We start from the raw sequence: 21498 nt of genomic DNA, 5'->3' as shown, positions 1-21498 counted from the left end.
ATACGTACTTGGTGCCCACACTTCTACAGATTAATGTTTGGGAAAAACTCTAACCATCATCCATAGCTGTGCACTGGCGCCAGAACAGAAAGAAAATGCCTCTGTACATGTTACACCCTACCCCTAGGTACTCTATAAGAACCATGGTCGTGAACGGGAAAAGATACTAACCCATTTCAATCGCGTATTCCATACCTAAAACACGCAGTTCAGTAAATGTGTACTATTTATATTAAACAAGTGGTAATTTATCTTCCGTTGTGTACCGGTCACATTTCCTCAATACTTCTTATCTTAGAAAAACAACGTGTAGTTTACAGTTTTTTCAAAGGTACACAAAAAACTTGCTTGAACTTCCCTGGTGAAGTTCCGGTCTAGATTACAGACACACTCAGATTGGCTGATGTGAAAATGTATGTCAGTCGTCATTTTACTACACGTGTACGCTAAAATGTTTATACGCAGCATAAATGTGCAAAATGAATTAAATAAACAGAATAGATGTATACCAATGTATGATTTCAAATTCAAAATCATATACAAGATGAATTTCATTCATCATTTCGAGTCTTATCGTAAAACTGTGAATATATTGCATTCTGTTTTTGTTTGTTTACATTTCGCTTAACATGTGCACACTGCCGTGACCTTTAGACCGGATGTTCATTAGGGGAGTTCACGCAAGTTTTTTCTGTAACGTTGGCTAAAGCATAAAATATATGGAGCATTTCTGCAATATGGAATATTGAGACAATGTGACTGGTGCACAATGAAAGATAAATTATCGCTTGTTTAATATCAGTAGTACACATTTACTGAACTGCGTGTTTTAGGTATGAAATACGCGATTGAAATGGGTTAGTATATTTTCCCGTTCACGACCATGGTTCTTATAGAGTACCTAGGGGTAGGGTATAACATGTACAGAGGCATTTTCTTTCTGTTCTGGTGCCAGTGTAGCTGTGTACTAAATATGGAATTTTAGTTTCTGTCAAGTATTTCCTTTAAACATTATGGTGATTAAGGTGTATTAGCATTGACTGACACTTCCTTATAATGCATCAGTGGCTGACTCATTCCTTAAAGTGTGATAACAGTGGCTTACACCTTTTTTAAAATGATACTGCAGTGGCTTACTGTTGCACCATCATTAAAGTGTGATTGCATTGGCACCTTCCTTAAAATGTGACTGCAGTGGCTTACACCTTCCTTAAAATGTGACTGCAGTGGCTTACACCTTCCTTAAAATGCTATTGCAGTGGCACCTTCATTAAAATGCTATTGCAGTGGCACCTTCCTTAAAATGTGATTGCAGTTGCACCTTCCTTAAAATGCGATTGCAGTGGCACGTTCCTTAAAATACTTCCTCATACTGATTACTGCTGTACAATTTGGGGAGCTTGCAGTCAAAGCTTGCTTGATAAAATACTTAAATTTCAAAAACGTGCTGCACGTACTGTCCTGGATCAACCATCAGAAGAACTTTTCAAGGAGATCAACTGGATGAAATTCCATGACCGAATTGACTACAAAAAAGCAATCTTGATGTATAAATCTTTAAATGGGCTGAGCCCTGATTATCTAAAAGTAAAGTTTACATACTCTCAAAATAAGTCATTACGATCCTTACAATAAACTCTTAAACATTCCAAAACCTAACCTGGAATTCTTCAGGAAATCCTTATCTTATTCAGGACCCAAAATTTGGAATGAAATTCCCCTTCAAATTTGAACTGCAGAATCAATAACTTCCTTTAAGAAACTCTACCTGTCCTGGAAGGTTTGTGGCGGATGTTGAATTCCTTATAAATTCTATGTTTGTGTTTACTTAAATAATTGCATGTTTTTTTGTTTGTTTTTTGTCATTCATGTAGTAGAAGATTCTATGATGTACACTTGTAAATACAATGTATTATAATCTTGTTAAATGTCATGAGGCCCACATGGAAGATTGGGCACACCCAAATGTGTAGCCTCTCAAAATAAAGTTATTATTATTATTATTATTATTATAAAACGCTATTGCAATGGCACCTTCCTTAAAATGCGATTCCAGTTGCACCTTCCTTAAACTGTAATTGCAGTGGCACATTCCTTAAAATGCTACAGCAGGGGCTTACACCTTCCTTAAAAGCTATTGCAGTGGCTTACTGTTACACCATCATTAAAGTGCGACTTTGACGGACGGACAGGGCAAAAACAATATGTCTCCCCCAGAGGAGGGGGGTGTGTGTGTGGTGGTGGGGGGGGGGGGGGGGGGGGGGAGACATAATACATTACCTTCATTGTGTTTTGAGTAAGGCTCATAGTCATAGTTGTATGCAGCAGTGAGAAGTTTCTGTACTCTATGGACTGTGGTGCTAGACACGTTCAGATGACACTGACCAATCATAACTGTTGACAAGGCATTCTCTTGCACAAACACTGTCAACTTATCCTAACTAGAAACTGAGGACTTGCTACCTGGAAAAGATTAGGTGATTTTCTCATTCTATTCAAAATACTGAGATTATTGTATATTTTTAAACAGTATTTTGAAGTTATAATTTAACCTGCTTTTGTTCATATAATTTCAAAATCTGCTTTTGTTTCAGTAACTTCAAATGAAAATGCCTTAGTTTTGGAACAGTTGGGATATGTTACTAAAACTTAAGCTATCACTAAAGGTGATGAATGTACCCCCCGCATGCAATGACACAGTACATTGCAATTTGACGCACACAAGATTGCATAATTATGTGGACTGTATGTATATAGACTGTATGTATACAGTATAGTAACAAAAAACAAAGTCCCATAACTATGTAGAATATTTATCTAAAAGAATGTAACATGCCCCATGCACAACTATTGTTGTTACTGATCACTTGTGTGAGTTTTGTAAGTTTCATTAAATTGTGTCAAGGGGATGAGGAGAGATGGTGCGCACAAGATTGTGTCTATGTATATAGTATAGTAACAAAAAACAAGTCCCGTAACTCTGCAAAAGTTTTTTCTGAAAGAACCTAACATGTCCAATGCACAACTACTGTTGTTACTGATCACTTGTGTGAAGTTTCATTGAATTGTGTCAAGGGGATGAGGAGAGATGGTGCGCACAAGATTGTGTCTATGTAACTATATAATATAGTAACAAAAAACGAAGTCCCGTAACTCTGCAATTTTTTTTTCTGAAAGAACCTAACATGCCCCATGCACAACTACTGTTGTTACTGATCACTTGTGTGAAGTTTCATTAATTTGTTACAAGGGGATGAGGAGAGATGGTGCGCACAAGATTGTGTCTATGTATATAGTATAGTAACAAAAACAAAGTCCCATAACTCTGCAATTTTTTTTCTGAAAGAACCTAACATGCCCCATGCACAACTATTGTTGTTACTGATCACTTGTGTGAAGTTTCATTAAATTGTGTCAAGGGGATGAGGGGAGATGGTGCGCACAAGATTGTCTACGGACAGACGAACAGACAGACAGACAACCTGAAACCAGTATACCCCCCCTTACAACTTTGTTGTCGGGGGTACAATAAATGAACAAGGATTAGTGACGTAATTTCAGTTACATTAAAGCGCTTAGGCTATGAACTGTCAATACTGAAATTGATTTGTTTACAAAATGTAACTTCAGTTACTTCAATGGTTTGTGTCTGTTGCTACAATAATGGAACTGATGTGGAAATTCAACTTTATTACTAAACCAGCTCTGGTACTGTACATGTATCTTCAAGTTTCTGAAATGTTATATATCCTTGTTAGGGTACGTAACCTAAATTTTATTTATAATTAAACTAGATTTTCTCTTTGGTTTTCAATGTTTTTGTTTTTTCAATTCATTGCAACATTGTCATCTGGTGATTTTTTTCCAACTTCAGCATTAAAAGTGGTGGACAACCTAATGAAACCTCTGGGCATTATTTCATGCTAGTAAGTAAGGCATTGCAGATTACAAATTACTGATTACAATTTACCAATTACAAATTACTGAATAAAATTTACAGATTACAAATTACTGATTACAATTATATACATACTTGTATGTGAGCTTTTATCCTCTAGTTTCACCATACTGTACAAACTATCCAGCCAAAACAATCCAAATATCTGTACACCATATTGTTCAGTAACAAGTATCAACTTTCCAGAAATAATGAAAGATTGTTTGGTATAAAGTCACATGGACACAATTCAGGTGATACGGCCACATTCAAGCTTTGTGGAAGAAGACCTAAGCTGCTTTTGTGATAATTATTTCAGACATGGGCAGGGATCTGAATAGAACCAGACCTTATGCAAGTCAGCAGCATGACTTTCTCTTATAATGACCGCAGCACAGCTAAAGCTTACAGCAGTAAAGTACAAGTAATTCTAAGTCACCTACGTTAACCACTTAGCCACAGAGGTCCAAAATCAGACTCAAGCATGTGGTATTACATGTAAATTAAGGGGAAATGCCACAGTTGTGTGGGTTTTTTATACAGGCAAAGAAGGAAAAATTTTAACTAGCGGGGAGAATTTTCTTAAACTTTGTATGATCATAGAACATCATATTAGAAACAAATTTATGCAAAAAGAAATGGGGGTCCCGGAGCTACTTTTTGAGTTATCTGCCCCTGAATGCAAGATTTTTGCTCTTTTAGGTCATTTTCAAGGGCAGATAACTCAAAATCTAGCATAGGGATACCTTATTTCATTTCACATTATTTTTTGTTATTACATTTCCAGTCATTATGCAAAATTTTAAACCATTCTATCAAACAGAATTTTTGCTGTGTTTCAATGAGTAAACATACTGCATTTTTCTTGAAAAAAGGGGCATAATTGGAAGAAATTTTCTATTTGTTTGCATAAGCGACTGTAGAATAAAATCCGTCAAATAGAATTCCTGCAAATTTTGTACAACTGCAGGAAATAAAGTAACAAACACTAATCTGAAATCAAATAAAGTGTAACTAACCATTACCTTGAGTTATCTGCCCTTGAAAATGACCTAAAAGAGCAAAAAACTAGCATTCAGGGGCAGATAACTCAAAAAGATGCTCCGGGACCCCCATTTTTTCCCCCATAAATTTGTTTCTAATATGATGCTCTATGATCATGCTAAGTTTAAGAAAATTCTCCCCGCTAGTTAAAATTTTTCCTTCTTTGCCTATATAAAAAACCCACACAACTGTCCCATTTCCCTTTAAGCTAAGACATATGGCATTGCTGCTTGCTAAACAAGAGCTGTCATCGGACACAATGTGCTTGACTATTTCAATGCTGGATAGTGAAACTGGGCACATTAGAGGAAGTAGGAGCTGCCAGGCTCCAATGTAGATGGAGATATTGGACAAAAGCTTGAGTCTGTGTTAAAAGTATTAAGTAACTAAAGATATTTTGAGAAAAGCGCATGTCTCCCACAACTGCCTAATCATCTAAATAGTAAGTCAGTCTTTATGTAATGTCGCCTATACTAATAGTAGTACAGGCGCCGGTTTGGGGGCAAAACCTGCGCAAGAAATCTGAGTGTTTTTGGTAATTCAAGGGCCATAATTCCAAAGTGCCTAGGCCGATTTGGCTAGTTATCGAACTTGGCCGAGCACTTATTGGCAGACACATTTTGTTGGAAGTTTGGTGAAGATCGGATGAGAAATGTTCGATTTAAGAGTGCGGACAAACTTTGTGACAGACACACACACACAGACAGACTGGAGTAAATCAGTATGTCTCCCAAACCACTGTGTGGTGGGAGACGTAATAAGAGAGATAAAATGTATCAAAACATTAAATAAGCACAAGAGGGCCAAGATGGCCCTAGGTCGCTCACCTGAGAAACACAACATAACAGTGTAAACATGTTTGACCTAGTGATTTCATGGAAAAAAAATATTCTTACCAATTATCATTAAAAGTGGAGCAAAAACCTTGAGTATAAACAAGTATTTTCTTTGATTTGACCTATTGACCTAGTTTTTGACCCCAGATGACCCATATTCAAATTTGACCTAGATTTCATCAAGGCTGTCATTCTCACCTAATTTCATGAAGATCAGTTGAAAAATACAGCCTCTATCACATACACAAGGTTTTTCTTTGATTTGACCTAGTGACCTAGTTTTTGACCCCAGACAACCCATATTCAAACTTGACCTAGATTTTATCAAGGCAACTATTCTGACTAAATTTTATGAAAATCCAGTGTAAAATGTAGCCCCTACTGCATACGCAAGGTTTTGCCTTGATTTGACCTAGTGACCTAGTTTTTGAACCCAGATGACCCATATTCAAACCTGACCTAGATTTTATCAAAGCGATCATTCTGACAAAATTTCATGAAGATCAGTTGAAAAATACAGCCTCTATCACATACAAGAGGTTTTTCTTCGATTTGACCTGTTGACCTAGTTTTTGACCCCAGATAACCCACATTCGAACTCTGCCTAGATTTCATCAAGGCAATCATTCTGACTAAATTTCATCAAGATCAATTGAAAAATACAGCCTCTATCGCATACACCAGCTAAATGTTGACAGACGACAGACAGACAGACACCGGAAGCCAGACATTGAGCGCTCACAAAAACTCTCAGGTGAGCTAATAAAACGGACATGGTGAAAATACATCAAAATTCTTAGCAAAAAGGGGCATAATTCTTGATGCAATAGTGACTGCCCTTGTGTCAAATGATATGGAACAACTACTTTAAGTTTAAATCAAATCCATTTAATAACTGAAATAAAGTGCACCAAAGTCTAAGTAAAACAAAAGCTGTTGGATGACAGCACGCTCGACTATTCGAAGAACTGATTGAAGAATGGAATCAAAATATGACCACAGATATTCAGACAAAAGAAAAAAATTGATTAGACAAACAATGTTCCTGGAGATTTCAATAAGTCTTGCACTTAATGGCAATGTGTGAACCAATTTCAAAGTCCAAAAAGGGCCATAATTCAGCCAAAATAGTTGTCAGAGTTATGTACTCTTGCCTACAGATGGCAATCATGATAAACAAGTTTAAAAGCAATATGTCAAATAGTTTGACAAAACGTGGACTTGTATGAAAACAGAAAAAATTTCCAAGTCCAAAAAGGCCTATAATTCAGCCAAAATAGATGACAGAGTTATGAACTCTTTCCTACAGATAGAGACTATTATACTGAACAAGTGATAAAAGTTTCAAAGCCATATGTCAAAAACTTTACACAAAATATGAAAGGGTACGAAAAACTTAACCAAGATTTCTAAGTCAAAAGGGGCCATAATTCAGCCAAAATCCTTAACTGAGTTTATGTACTCTTGCCTGTAACTGGACATGGTGATGGTAAACAGGTGTTGAAAGTTTCAAAGCTTTATCTCAAGACTTTGTCAAAATATGAACTGGTTCGAAAAACTTAACCAAGATTTCTAAGTCGAAAAGAGCCATAATTCAGCCAAAATCCTTGATGGAGTTACATACTCTTGCTTTTAACTGGATATGGTGATGGTAAACAAGTGATGAAAGTTTCAAAGCTTTATCTCAAAAGACTTTGTCAAAACATGAACTGGTACGAAAAACTTAACCATGATTTCTAAGTCAAAAGAGGCCATAATTCAGCCAAAATCCTTGATGGGGATATGTGCTCTTGCCTATAACTGGCCATGGTGATGGTGAACAAGTGTTGAAAGTTTCAAAGCTTTATCTCAAAAGACTTTGTCAAAATGTGGACGGGTACGAAAAACTTAACCAAGGTGTGACACCGACGCCGATGTGAGTAGTATAGCTCTACTTATTCTTCGAATAATCGAGCTAAAAAGGGGATGATTCAAGAAATAGTGTGCAAGAGTAACTGCCTTTGTGTCATATGTGAGTGATGATGCTGAACAATAATTTTAAGTGTAAATCATACCCTCTCTGCAATATCCTCTGCAATAACAGGAGATACAGTGCATACACTCAATGCGGGAGATTTAATGCCGACCATAACTTTTCTGAATACAAATGATCTATTTACTTGTTAAATGTTATCGTTTGCATAAAATCTGAAAATCCAATATTGTTACCTCACTACAGCATGCAGAACACAGGCCTTCTCATCTGAAGTCCATGTTTTGTAGCCATTCCGCCTCACTGTTATTTCACACTACAAAAGAAGAAACATTTTCTCTAACTGTTCAGAAAATAAATATAGACTACTAGATGCAACTAAAAGGAGTTACTGAGCAATTTAATGATAACAACCTAACATTTATGACCTGTATCTTAAAATTATTGAAGAAATTCTATACAAGGTTATTTAACAGTCAGTCATGCTAAACAAAAATGAACAAACTAAACAAGAAGTTTCATGAAGTCTTCGGCTTAACATGTCACTTGACCTTCCTTGCAACCTAGAAGTATTTCAGCTATTTGAAATTCCATACATTGCAAATTTGTTCACCAGAAGAAACTAGATGCCCACAGACATGCTCGACCTTTGACCCCTGTGACCTTGACCTTTGAATAAATCTATTTCATTGAGTTAAACATCATGCCAAACATAATCAAGATTCCTCAATGCATGTCAAACTTATAGGCTGGACAAGATCTGACATGACCTTTGACCTCCAACTGTGACCTTTAACTTTGACACAGGAACAAGGAGTTTGCACATGACACTCTGACTCACTGAGGTTAACATTCATGCCAAATATAAACAAGATAACTCTCCTCGGGATCTGGACAAAATCCCCTGCCGACAAAACCCCCTTTGCTCATTTTTGCATAGGCGGACAAAACACCCTTCATGTTTTTTACTAGGAGGACAAAATCCCCTTCATTGAAATTTACAAGGAGGACAAAACCCCCTTCATGTTTTTTACAAGGAGGACAAAACCCCCTTCATCCTAAAATCAAAAGGTCAAATGATATAACATTTTATTAATTCAGTTAATCAGTAAACAACAAGACACCGCAAAGTAAATCATTGTGTAACAATATGTTCCATAAATTATGTATAATTGAAGATAATTTTAATTAAAGAGCATAATAATTAATATGAATAATTGATGCTTTTATTCTATTATATTACAGTTTGTTCTGTAATAACTTTAAAACTAATCAGACTGAAAAACTGTTAAATATCTCTGAATAAATTGACCTTTTAATTTGTTTAAATTGTTTGATTTTCAATCATTAATTATAATTATTTTTCAAGAAATCTCTTTCTATTAATAAAATGATATAGGTTTATTATAATATTGTTTGCCCTTTTGATTTTATGATGAAGGGGGTTTTGTCCTCCTTGTAAAAAAGCGCAAAGGGGGTTTTGTCCTCCTTGTAAAATTCAGTGAAGGGGGTTTGTCCTCCTTGTAAAAAACATGAAGGGGGTTTTGTCCGCCTATGCAAAAATGAGCGAAGGGGGTTTTATCCGCAGGGGATTTTGTCCTATACTCAGATTCCTCAATGCATGACAAACTTATGGGCCGGCCAAGATCTGATATGACATTTGACCTCCAACTGTGACCTTGACCTTTGAGATAGGAACCTAGGGTTTGGGCATGACACTCAGTTTCACTGAGGTTAACATTCATGCCAAATATACAGACTGCTTCATGCATGTCAACATTATGGTACAGACAAACAAATCCGAATGGACACACACATGCACTGATGCACACATGCACGCACATACAACAAACAGCCATTTAGGCAACTATCTAATGTATGCAAGTGAGCTCAAGATTACAAACCTGCAGACACAAACCTACAGCAGCCTAATAATTTAAAGACAGAAATAAACACTGTTAATATGCTGTATGAACAATCTGTTTGACTGTTTACTATAAGCATGCTGATGTAGTTCATACTCGAACGGAAACTCAAAACTGTAATTTGTTACTGAAATTAATGCGTAAGTGAACATTTCTTCAAATGAACTGTCATTGGACAGCAACACTAAACTACTCAAAAGGCTTGCCATGCTGGACACAATTGATTCTGTCTCTTCTACCAATATAGATCTGTGCAGTCTGTTCAAGATCTGCATTGTTCACTATTCAGTGAGTATCTTTTTTGGTAAGCATCCCCTTTAACAGCTAATTGTACTGTCCAAGTTCAAAAATGGACAAGTTCAATAAAGGAATTTAACAGGGTTAGGGTTAAAAGCCTTGTGACTAAATAATTTCAGATAATGAACACTTAGTCAAAACCAATTCAACAAATGGGGAACAACTTTGGGAAAAAGCAAAACAGATTTGTGTAACTGTAGAATTGCATATCTGATACTTTTAATCCAATACCATTTGTGGTTACTGACATTCCAGCTTACATAAACAAGAGGGTCATGATGACCCTGGATCGCTCACCTGAGTAATATGAGGTACATGTTTCAAATGTCAAACTGATGATAAAATGTTAAGAAAGTCAGTAGGTCACATTCATGGTCAATGAAATTCAGTTTTACGATTTGTGTGCAAAACTGTGTATGTCATCAAAATTTCAAGGCTGTATCTTAAAAACAAGCAAATTCGATTAATTGGTATCCCCCGCCAAAAGGGTTTGTGGTGAGGAATGGCAAAAAAATATATCCGGCAAAAAGTTAAGGATGTTAATAAGAAGCAAATAATTTCATTAGTCAAAATCAATTTAACAGAAAACAAATGTTTAATTAAAGAGTACATAATAAATGTATGATACTTTGATCCTGACTAAAGAATTTATTTTGAATGGGATATGCTTACTGTAATAAGCTTAGCTTTTAAAATTAAATGCAGTTAATTGAAATGTGAGCTTGAAGTTTAACTGGAACGAAATATTGTCTTTGAGTGGTTTGGCACCAAGTGTTGCTGTTTAACATGTACATTTGAACTTAAAAAGGACAGATGTCCTTAAGAGAACACAGGTAAGATATCCTGAACATGGCTGAGGGCAAGGTTTGTGCAGTCACAACTTACCATGTTGAAGATTTGAACATTTTTAGGGGGTGGGGGTGCAGGGGAATGGGAGAGGAAACAAAATTTCACATCTTGATTATAAATATTGATGGAAAATTAAAAATGAAAAAAAAAAAAAAAACTCTTAATTTACAAATAAATCCGAACGAAATTGTGTGTACATAACCACATTTTGGTGATCTAAATTCTGTTTAAGTTTCATAGTTCTAGGTCAAATATATCAAAAGTTATGATGCAGAAATTGCCATATTTATAGTACCCTATATAGTTATCACTAGAAACTTCTAAGGGCCATAACTTTGGTGTTACTTGGGCAATCTGACTGAAACTTGACGGGCCACAGGAACTCATAGTGGTGAACATGTATATGAAGTTTTAAATAAATATTCCCAACCATTTTCTAGATATGGCTCTGGACGGACGGACGGAAAGACAGATAGAAAGACGGACGGAAGGACGGACAACGCCAAAACTATATCCCTCCGACTTTTGTCGGGGGATAACAAGAAAGTAGGTCAGTAGGTCAAGGTCACAGTCAAGTGACATCATATTACTTGGGGTCATCAGATAATTATAATTAAACAGTCTTTTTTAAGTATTTTTCCTATATAACTCACATAATAATTATGTGACCCCAGGGCGGGGGCCTCTTTTAACCCCAGGGGCATAATGTGAACAATTTTGGTAGAGGACTACTAGACAATGCATCATACCAAATATCAAAAGCCTAGGTCGTCATATGGTTTCAGACAAGAAGATTTTTTAAAGCTTTTTCCTATATAAGTCTATATAAAACTTGGGACCCCTAGGGCAGGGCCTCTTTTCACCCAAGGGGTACAATTTGAACAATTTTGGTTGAGGACCATAAGACAATGCTACAAACCAAATATCAAAGGTCTAAGTGTTGTGGTTTCAGACAAGAAGATTTTTAAACATTTTTTCCTATATAAGTCTATGACTGTAAACTTTGGGACCCCCGGGGCGGGGCCATATTTGACCCTAGGGAAATAATTTAAAAAATCTTCAGTGGTCACACTGGGAATTTTTTTCTCTGAGCCACTGCTTTTTCCAATGATAAAATTATGAGGCCAACAACGGCGAAGCGCATAGCATTGACGTTCTTGTAGGACTACATTATATGTACCAAAGTACTCATACCACTCAAGAAATTAATGTAGTTTTTAGGTCAGACACTGCTATTAATTTTCCCATAGGCTTACATTGTAAGAAATGACAGTGTAGGACCCTCTTAAAACTTTCATTGGCACATAAGGTGTCATTTTCCCTATCAAATAGCCTTCCAGACACAAAAAAATACCATTTTCATATGCATACATGTCAAGTTTCCCGGATTGTCCGGGAGTCTCACGGATTTTTTGTCCATTTCCCGGACATACGGAAATCAGTCATTTCTCCCGGAAATCCAAAATTCCTAGCTAATGCTTTCCTGTATCAAACTAAATCCCTAATTACACACTGTGCCTGACATAATTTATCACTCTACTGATATATATTGATAAGAGTTTAAAAAGGTCACGCACTGATGACATTCTGCAAACAGGTGTGTACTGTGCTATTTTTAGATTGTGTTAATTGGCGAGTGGTGATACTGACATAATATGATGATAAGACAGGAACTTGTTTATAGAAGATTTAGTGTGAAAAGATATATTTAGGGATACATTTGAATAGATAAAGAGCCAACCTTTACTGGAGTGATGGCAATCATTACCACTGATGGTATATAATTGAGAAAACAACTAGAGATAGGTTTTAACATTCTTTTAACACTGCTATGATTTTGTATTTCATTTTGATGAGTAAAAAAGCATTTTTCAGAGTAGATTAAAAACTGTGAAATAGATTTATTTCCAATCTATGTTAGCTTCTGCTCATTTGCAAAAAATCTAAGAATGTTAAAAAAAAACTTGCAGATAATTTCTATAATTTTCATTTTGGACAGTACCGGTAACTGTTAAAAGGGGTGCGTACAAAAAAGATACTGACTGATAAATGGCAAACAGTGCAGATCATGATCAGACTGCATGGACAATTTACACTGGTTACAAAGGCAGAATCAATCGTATTCAACATGTTAAAGGTTAAAATGCTTTATAAAGCAACTTAAGCTCCAAAAAACATTGCCCAAATCAGACCTAATCTGTTACATAGTATTACATTTCGACCAAAAATTTCTTAAGAAACGTTCGTCGAAAAAATCTCCTGGATTTTCATCAAATATCCTGGATTTTCAACTGAAATATCCTGGAAAATTGTCCATGGAACTTGACATGTATGCATATGGGCATGCAGGATCCATTTTTTTTCTATTTCCATTCATAGACAACCACCCTCAACTGTGCATGGAATTTAGTGGTGAATTTCCAACTAGTACTTACTTCACTAAATTGCTAATTCCAGAATTAAATATATAGCCAGGCAGCTATAAAATACCTCAAATTGCACAGAAAACATTACATTTCAAGATTTTAAAGATATTTTCATGATCAAAGGCAACACCTTTTTAACCAATCAGCTGATGTCTCATTGACTCTTACGGGTTTCCCTACACACTTTTCAGCCAATCCGAAGCCTTGTTTCTAATAGCATTATCTGACCATTACATATTTCTACCCTTTAAAAAGCTATTTAGAAATATCAATTTTTGTTAACTTCTAAAATTATTATTTTTATAAACATCTGCCATTTAATATAAAAAATTCTGAAAATCACATTTAAAATAAAGGTGTCAAAAAGAAGAAATTTTGTTTAAGCAGTTCACATTTTATGTTGTCTTATTTTGTACATTGCCTATAAGTGGGTGGGGTTCGATGCCTTCGCATGTTTTATTCTCGAAAAATGCTTCAATATAAGAGCTGCTTTTGCAACAGTTGTCATATTTTTCTTAAATATAGACTTTTCATTGGCTTTTTTATTAAGATTGCACTAAAAAAACTAAAAAATCTCGTTGGAAATGACAGAAATATCCGAAAATCAAGGTCGCGAAAACTTGTGACAAATACGGATAACGAAAGTTAGAATTAAATTTTTGATAAAATACCTAAGTTTTATTGCTTTTCTATCATCATAGCTATTCAATACTTACAATTTCTGCTTACCTAAAGCATTTTTTATTTGTTTTTTGCCCAAACTAAGCCTCGGCAATCATAGAAAATTTGCCTAGATCGTCTAACAGCCGATTGCTCATAAAATCGTATCAAGCGCACACAAAATGATGATTATAATTATCCAGTTTGTTATTCAATAATCTAATTATCTAATTATCGCCAATTAACTGCCTGATCAAATAAAAATTTTGCAAATTGGCTCCCTCCCTTTCAATAACGGATGTTTTTTGTCTACACAGATTATCGATTTTTCACACCTTTTGGTTCGTAAACGCTGTAAAACTGGCAATAATCGTAGTTTTGCAGACAGACATAGCTTCGGGCCGTTTTCGCCAATTAGAAAATTTTGGAGCCACATTTAATTTTTTGTCGCAAATGGCTCAAGTGGCGATCGACAGCGTGACCCCTGAATCTTGGTAGAGGACCACTAGATGATGCTACATACCAAATATCAAAGCCCTAGGCCCTGTAGTTTTGTACAAGAAGATTTTCAAAGTTTTCCCTATATAAGTCTATATAAACCATGTGACCCCCGGGGCGGGGCCATATTTGACCCTAGGGGAATAATTTGAATAATTTTGGTAGAGGACCACTAGATGATGATTCACACCAGATATCAAAGCCCTAGGCCCTGTGGTTTTGGACAAGAAGATTTTTAAAGTTTTTCCTTTTGGTTGCCATGGCAACCAGAGTTCTGTATGGAATTCAATTCTTTGAACAATTTTGAAAGGGGGCCAACCAAGGATCATTCCTGTGAAGTTTGGTGTAATTCTTCCCAGTGGTTTTCAAGAAGAAGATTTTTTTTAGAAAATGTTGACGGACGGACGATGCACGTCGCACGACTGACGACGGACACTGAGCGGTCACAAAAGCTCACCATGGTGAGCTAAAAATTCTGACCAATTTTCATGAAGATCCATTGAAAAATATGACCTCTGGAGAGGTCACAAGGTTTTTCTATTATTTGACCTAAATACCTAGTTTTTGAAGGCACGTGACACACTTTTGACCTTGACCTAGATATCATCAAGGTGAACATTCTCACCAATTTTCATGAAGATCTCATGAAAAATATGGCCTCTAGAGAGGTCACAAGGTTTTTCTGATTTTAGACATACTGACCTAGTTTTTGATTGCACGTGACCCAGTTTTGAACTTGACCTAGATATCATCAAGGTGAACATTCTCACCAATTTTCATGAAGATCCATTGAAAAATATAGCCTCTAGGGAGGTCACAAGGTTTTTCTATTTTTAGACCTACAGATCTAGTTTTTGACCGCACGTAACCAAGTTTCGAACTTGACCTAGATATCATCAAGGTGAACACTCTCACCAATTTTCATGAAGATCCATTGAGAAATATGGCCTCTAGAGAGGCCAAAAGGTTTTTCTATTTTTAGACCTACTGACCTAGTTTTTGACCACACGTGACCTAGTTTCTAACTTGACCTAGATATCATCAAGGTTAACATTCTGATCAATTTTCATGAAGATCTCATGAAAAATATGGCCTCAAGAGAGGTCACAAGGTTTTTCTATTTTTAGACCTACTGACCTAGTTATTGACCGCACGTGATCTAGTTTCGAACTTGACCTTGATATCATCAAGGTGAACATTCTGACCAAATTTCATGAAGATCCATTTAAAAGTATGGCCTGTAGAGAGGTCACAAGGTTTTTCTGTTTTTAGACATGCTGACCTAGTTTTTCACCGCAGTTGACCCAGTTTCGAATCTGATCTAGATATCATCAAGATGAACATTCTGACCAATTTTCATGAAGATCCATTGAGAAATATGGCCTCTAGAGAGGTCACAAGGTTTTTTTATTATTTAACCTACTGACCTAGTTTTTGACCGCACGTGACCCAGTTTCGAACTTGACCTAGACATCATCAAGGTGAACATTCTGACTAACTTTCATAAAGATCCATTGAAAAGTATGGCCTCTAGAGAGGTCACAAGGTTTTTCTATTTTTAGACCTACTGACCTAGTTTTGGACCGCACTTGACCCAGTTTCGAACTTGACCTAGATATCATCTAGATAAACATTCTGACCAACTTTAATAAAGATCCCATGAAAAATGTGACCTCTAGAGTGGTCACAAGCAAAAGTTTATGCACGCACGCACGCACGGACGACGGACGCTGCGCGATCACAAAAGCTCACCCTGTCACTTTGTGACAGGTGAGCTAAAAAAACAATATCTTTAAAAATGATACATGATACTGGTTGGGATTTAACGTGTTGAAAATGTCGGATTGCAGAACAGATAATTAAGTATAATAAAGACCTTCTTTCATACTGTGCATGCTTTCCTTAAACTATGTAAAGTTTCAATAAAATCTCTGTAACTGTCAGTCATTACTTCTTGACAAAGCTTTGACACTTTACAAAGGAGAATACAGCATTTCTGACACTTTTCTGTAGATATATCAGCAAAGAGATGGCATTTTGTGCTTCAAAATCTTATGTAATGCTTGCATTTATTATAATAACTTTAATCAAGTAATGGAAATCAATCCGCAAATATACTACAGAGTTTATGGAGATAGCTGAGCTCAAATAGTCAACTACACTATACATAAATAGTTACATAAATTTTAAGTCCAAAGAATCAGGTACTAAAAACCAATCACCATTCAGGTAAAACTCCATATTAAGTATATAAATACTTTCTGTCCACAGTAATCTTTTGTGCTTCTCTGATAAATGCCATTTGAGTCAGTACCTTCTGTGTACATTCTATGCAATGTAATGAAACTTTTGTGAAACAGTATATTAATTTCGGCAAATTCAAAGTCCTGCAGTTTCTATTGGTTGAATAATCATAAATATACAACATTTATTGGTTCTTGAAGTAGGCAAAAGGTTGGCTTAGACAGCTACACCGAAACACTTTAGCCTAACTTTCTAGAGTTCTGTAACCCAGGTATTACATGCCAGATTATCACAGTGAACAAGTGTGTGAAGTTTTAATCCATTCCAACCAAGTGTAACCAGCTTACATACAACAACTGGCCCAAAAGTACAATTAATTTCCCATAGGGTTACATACAAATATATCAATGCAAGGCTTTGACAATGTTCTGAAGACAAATGCAAATACCTTCTCTTAAGAAATCTATCCGAGAGAAACACAAAAATCACTTTTAAGTGACCTGTTGACCTGCTACTTTTCTCCTCACATCTGTCAGAATGAATAGTGTATTGCATTTTTACAAAGTGAAGCGGTTCAGCCTACTTTTTGTACAAATCCACAGACAGTCATTTGCAAAAAAAAAACATGATTTTCCAGCAATGTTTTACCCCTGTCTCTTCATTTACATCAGATCTATAAAATTTGGCTACTTTCAGAAGCTCAGGATATCTATTTACAATCAAATCCATCATGAAATGTGAGACCTCTTTTCTCTCGGATACACTTCCTTTAGTTGGGTAACGAAGGGCAGGTAACTGTACCTTATTACCTATTTAACCCAAAATCTTTGCCGAACCCAAATAATATTTCGTGGTGTTCATAACTAATATATCAGCAAACTTCCGGTGAAGTTTGGACATTCTAACTCAGCAATATAGCTATGACAGGTGAAAACATCATTTTTGCTACAATTCTGAGAATGACAATTTCAGCATTGAAAAAACTAAAATTGCAATATCTTCTTTAAAAGTATGAATAATTGAATGAAATAAAAAATGCTGTTCTTTCTGCATTCATGGTAATTTCTGCATTCATGGTAATCTGAAAACACACATGATTTAGTGCATTTATTAAATTCTGCCAGAAAGTATCTTTTTGAAAAAAAGAACCCACTTTTTTTTATCATTACAGTCAAATGTCAAAAGTCAGTAAATAATCAGAAATCCTGTATATCGAGGGTTCAACGCAATAAGGGCGTAACTACATTTTTGAAAACTTTACAAGAGAAGAAAAAAACTTCTTTGTTTTCTTCTGTGTTCAGTCACATACAAATTTACCAAAGTTTTTCACTTAATATTAGACATGTTATATGAAACATTAAACAACATGAATGAAATTTGACAAAATAACAATATATTTTAAAACATTTGACTTAAGCCCTTATTGCATGATTTTTCATGTAAATCTGGAGTAATTTTATATGCAAGATGGGCGTAAGTGGACTTACGCCTTTATTGCAGGAAATTTTCTGTTGAAGTTGGTAAAATTGTGTCATGCAACAAGGTAGTATGTACAAAAAAGTAAATACAACTAAAGCATACTAGCACTTTTATACTCATTTTAAATGAAACATGTAAGAACATAATTGAAACTGAAGAATATAACAGCCTATTTTAAAGTATCAGACTTAACAGCAAGATTTTTTATGTAAATCCGGAGAGATTGTATTTGCAAAATGGGCAAAAGTGTTCTTTTGCAGTAAAATTTCAATCAAAGTCTCTGATGAATTTAATATTTTTTTCACGTAAAATGGTATTACTATACAACAGAATAGAATCATAAAAAACTAATTTATGTCTGCATTTTCTTTAATTAAATTTAATATTACACATCTCATTTTTTTTCCTCCAGACCTGATTGAATATCTTTCTATTTGGCACTATAATAAAGGGAAAACAACAACAACAAAAAAAGACTTTAAAATAGCAAAGCGGTTTATAGGGACTCTATCAAATATCAAATAGGACAAATGAAATCTGTCAGTCACTCTATTTCTTAAATTTCAGTCTTGCAAGCTTTATCAAAGACAAATGACATTAATTGTATATTTGACAAAATGAAAACACCACAAAATACAGGATATGACACACAGGAGATGGCCTCAGTTACCACAGCACAGTAACAGCATCTTTGCTGCATGTTATAACATGGCAATTTTCCTTGCCTATTAATTAATAAACTGGAACGGGGAGCGGTAGTCTAGTGGATAAGGTGTCAACCGCTCATTCATGGGGTCGTGGGTTTGAGCCCCACTGGGGTCACAACCATGACATCTCATATGACACCAGTATTGGATTTTCCAGAAGCAGACACAAGCGTGGTTCCAAACTGAAAACTAGATGTGTGTATAAAGGACACAGGTGCCCCCACCTCCTGTCACTGTACATAATTATTATTATTATACCAGATTTATATAGCGCCCTTTTCATGATCAATTTCACGTTCAAAGGCGCTTTACATAGTTCAAATGCAGCCACACAGGGCGCATAATTCATCCTCTACTAGTACAGAGACTTGAAGAGAGATTTGAAATCAGATACAGGCTTGTCCGGCTAACTTAGCCTAGCTCGTTGCGAATAGACAGCCTGGTTCTTTAACGTGCCCTGTGTATAGCACTGATACACGCAAGGATTGCCTGGGTTCCTGACCAGTACACCTCTAGTTGGGTGGGAAAGCATTTCTGAAAATTCCAGAGTAGCTCAGCCGGAGATCGAACCCCCCACCTCAGGATTGAAAGGCCAGTGTGCAAACCACTGAGCTATCCGTCCATCTATACATCATGGTTTCATGACTCTGGGTGAAATATCTTAGATACATGCAACACAATTATAATAAATGTTTCATCACTTTAATGTGTATTTTTCACTAAGTCAAAGACCATAACTCCTGACTGGCTGAATGAAATCCCAAACAGAACACCCAAATGTACAAGTTCACATGTTATAACAATCCCCTGATGTTTTCTGACTCTAATTCAAATACTTCTTGAGATACAGGAAACACAAACATGTTTGCACTTATGCATTTTTTTTTTACTTAATCAAGGCCCATAACACTAGTATGACCAAAAGAAATCCTGAATGAAACCTTAGGTGCACAAATTTCGATGCTGAATAATATTCATCCTCTTTGACCCATGGTCAAATACGTTTTAAGATAAAGTGTGACACAAACTTTTATATTCATTTTATGCATATTTTTTATTAAGTGAAGGGCCATAACTCTGGTCTGGCTGAATAAAATCACAAACAAAACCCAATGGGGCAGGCACAGAACTTCTGAATAATAATCCTGTAATGTTTCATAATCTCTAATGTCAAATACTTTCTGAGTTACTGTTATATGACACAGACTTAAAATAAAATGTTGGTCAGCTGTGAGAGATCCAAATTAAAATACTAGCTAGGTGCACAATTTCACTTAATGGAGCTTGATGACACTTTGTAAAATACCTTTTTTGAGATATGCACAACATAAATTTGGACGAAAATACAAGGGCAACTCAAAGTGCCTCCATCCAACCCTTGCTCACGAAATTTTGGATGGCTCAAAAATCACACAGTGACTGTAACAATGTTAATACCAAAAGAATCTGTATAGTTGCAGATTTAGCATGCCTATCATTTGACATATTCCACCTGAGCACAATGCAAGAACCACAAATTGGTTTATAAGTAAATATAAGAAGATAAAAACGCCCAGGAAATTTGCTGAAATGGCATAGAAAATATGTGGTAAGTACCGGTATACAAAACAAGAGCACAGCCTTGCGGGTGCAGATGCTCATCTGATTTTATTGTCTCTGTATAATAGAAATATTGTCTACCCATGATTTTCTAAGTTCAAAAGGGGCCATAATTCTTGCAAAAACAATTTAAAATTACGGTACTTGCTTTGCAGAGTCAGCGAATACCTTCACCAAGAATTAAAGCAATAGCTTTGACCTTTAAGGAGAAAAGTTGACCTAAATGCAAAATTTAACTAAAAAAAAACAAACAAAAAAACTGATATTTTCCTATTCCAAAAGGGGCCATGATTCTTGCAAAAAGCAGGATGGAGTTATGTTTCTTGCTGTACATAGTCAGTTACTGATGTTGAACAAGTGTTGCAAGTTTTAAAGCATGCGGACACTGACGCAGACGTTGACACCTATCAAGCAATGACAATAACTCATCAATTTAAAAAAAAAAAAAAAATCAGATAAGCTAAAAAGCTTCGAATATTACCAAACTGGCTTCATGTATTATTATGTTACTGAATAATACAGTCACACTTACATTTCAAAGAATGTATGCTGTATGTCTTAGGCTGTGGCTGTTCACTGTAAACTATAGCCTGAAGTACTGGCTTTTGATGTATGACACCTTTTTGATTTTCATTTTATTATTAAGTAACTAAATGTTTTAAAAAAATGCACATTTCTACCTCATTTTGAATATTTTGTTTCTTTTGGTGCCATACAACTAAAATTTTGGTACAGATTATTGAGGAGTTTTTCCTAGGCCAGATGCCTTTCATGTATTATCACATTTCATTGCTGGACTTCCCCTTTTATATGTACATGGAGTTTCACCTACAGTTTTTGTGGACTATAATCCTTTTGCAATACTGTACCGAGTAAGCAGGCACAAGTGTAAAAATCTTCAAGTAATTGGTACTGCAATTTATTTGTTTTCAAGAAAATCATTTTTTAACTCCCTTACATTTTTCAAGGGCATAAAAATATATTTAAACCATGATACATTTTAAAAAGCCTGCAAGGATATAGAA

Source organism: Mercenaria mercenaria, chromosome 12 (assembly GCF_021730395.1).
Source record: "Mercenaria mercenaria strain notata chromosome 12, MADL_Memer_1, whole genome shotgun sequence".
Classification (NCBI taxonomy): domain Eukaryota; kingdom Metazoa; phylum Mollusca; class Bivalvia; order Venerida; family Veneridae; genus Mercenaria; species Mercenaria mercenaria.
Note: the sequence above shows the minus strand (reverse complement) of the source record.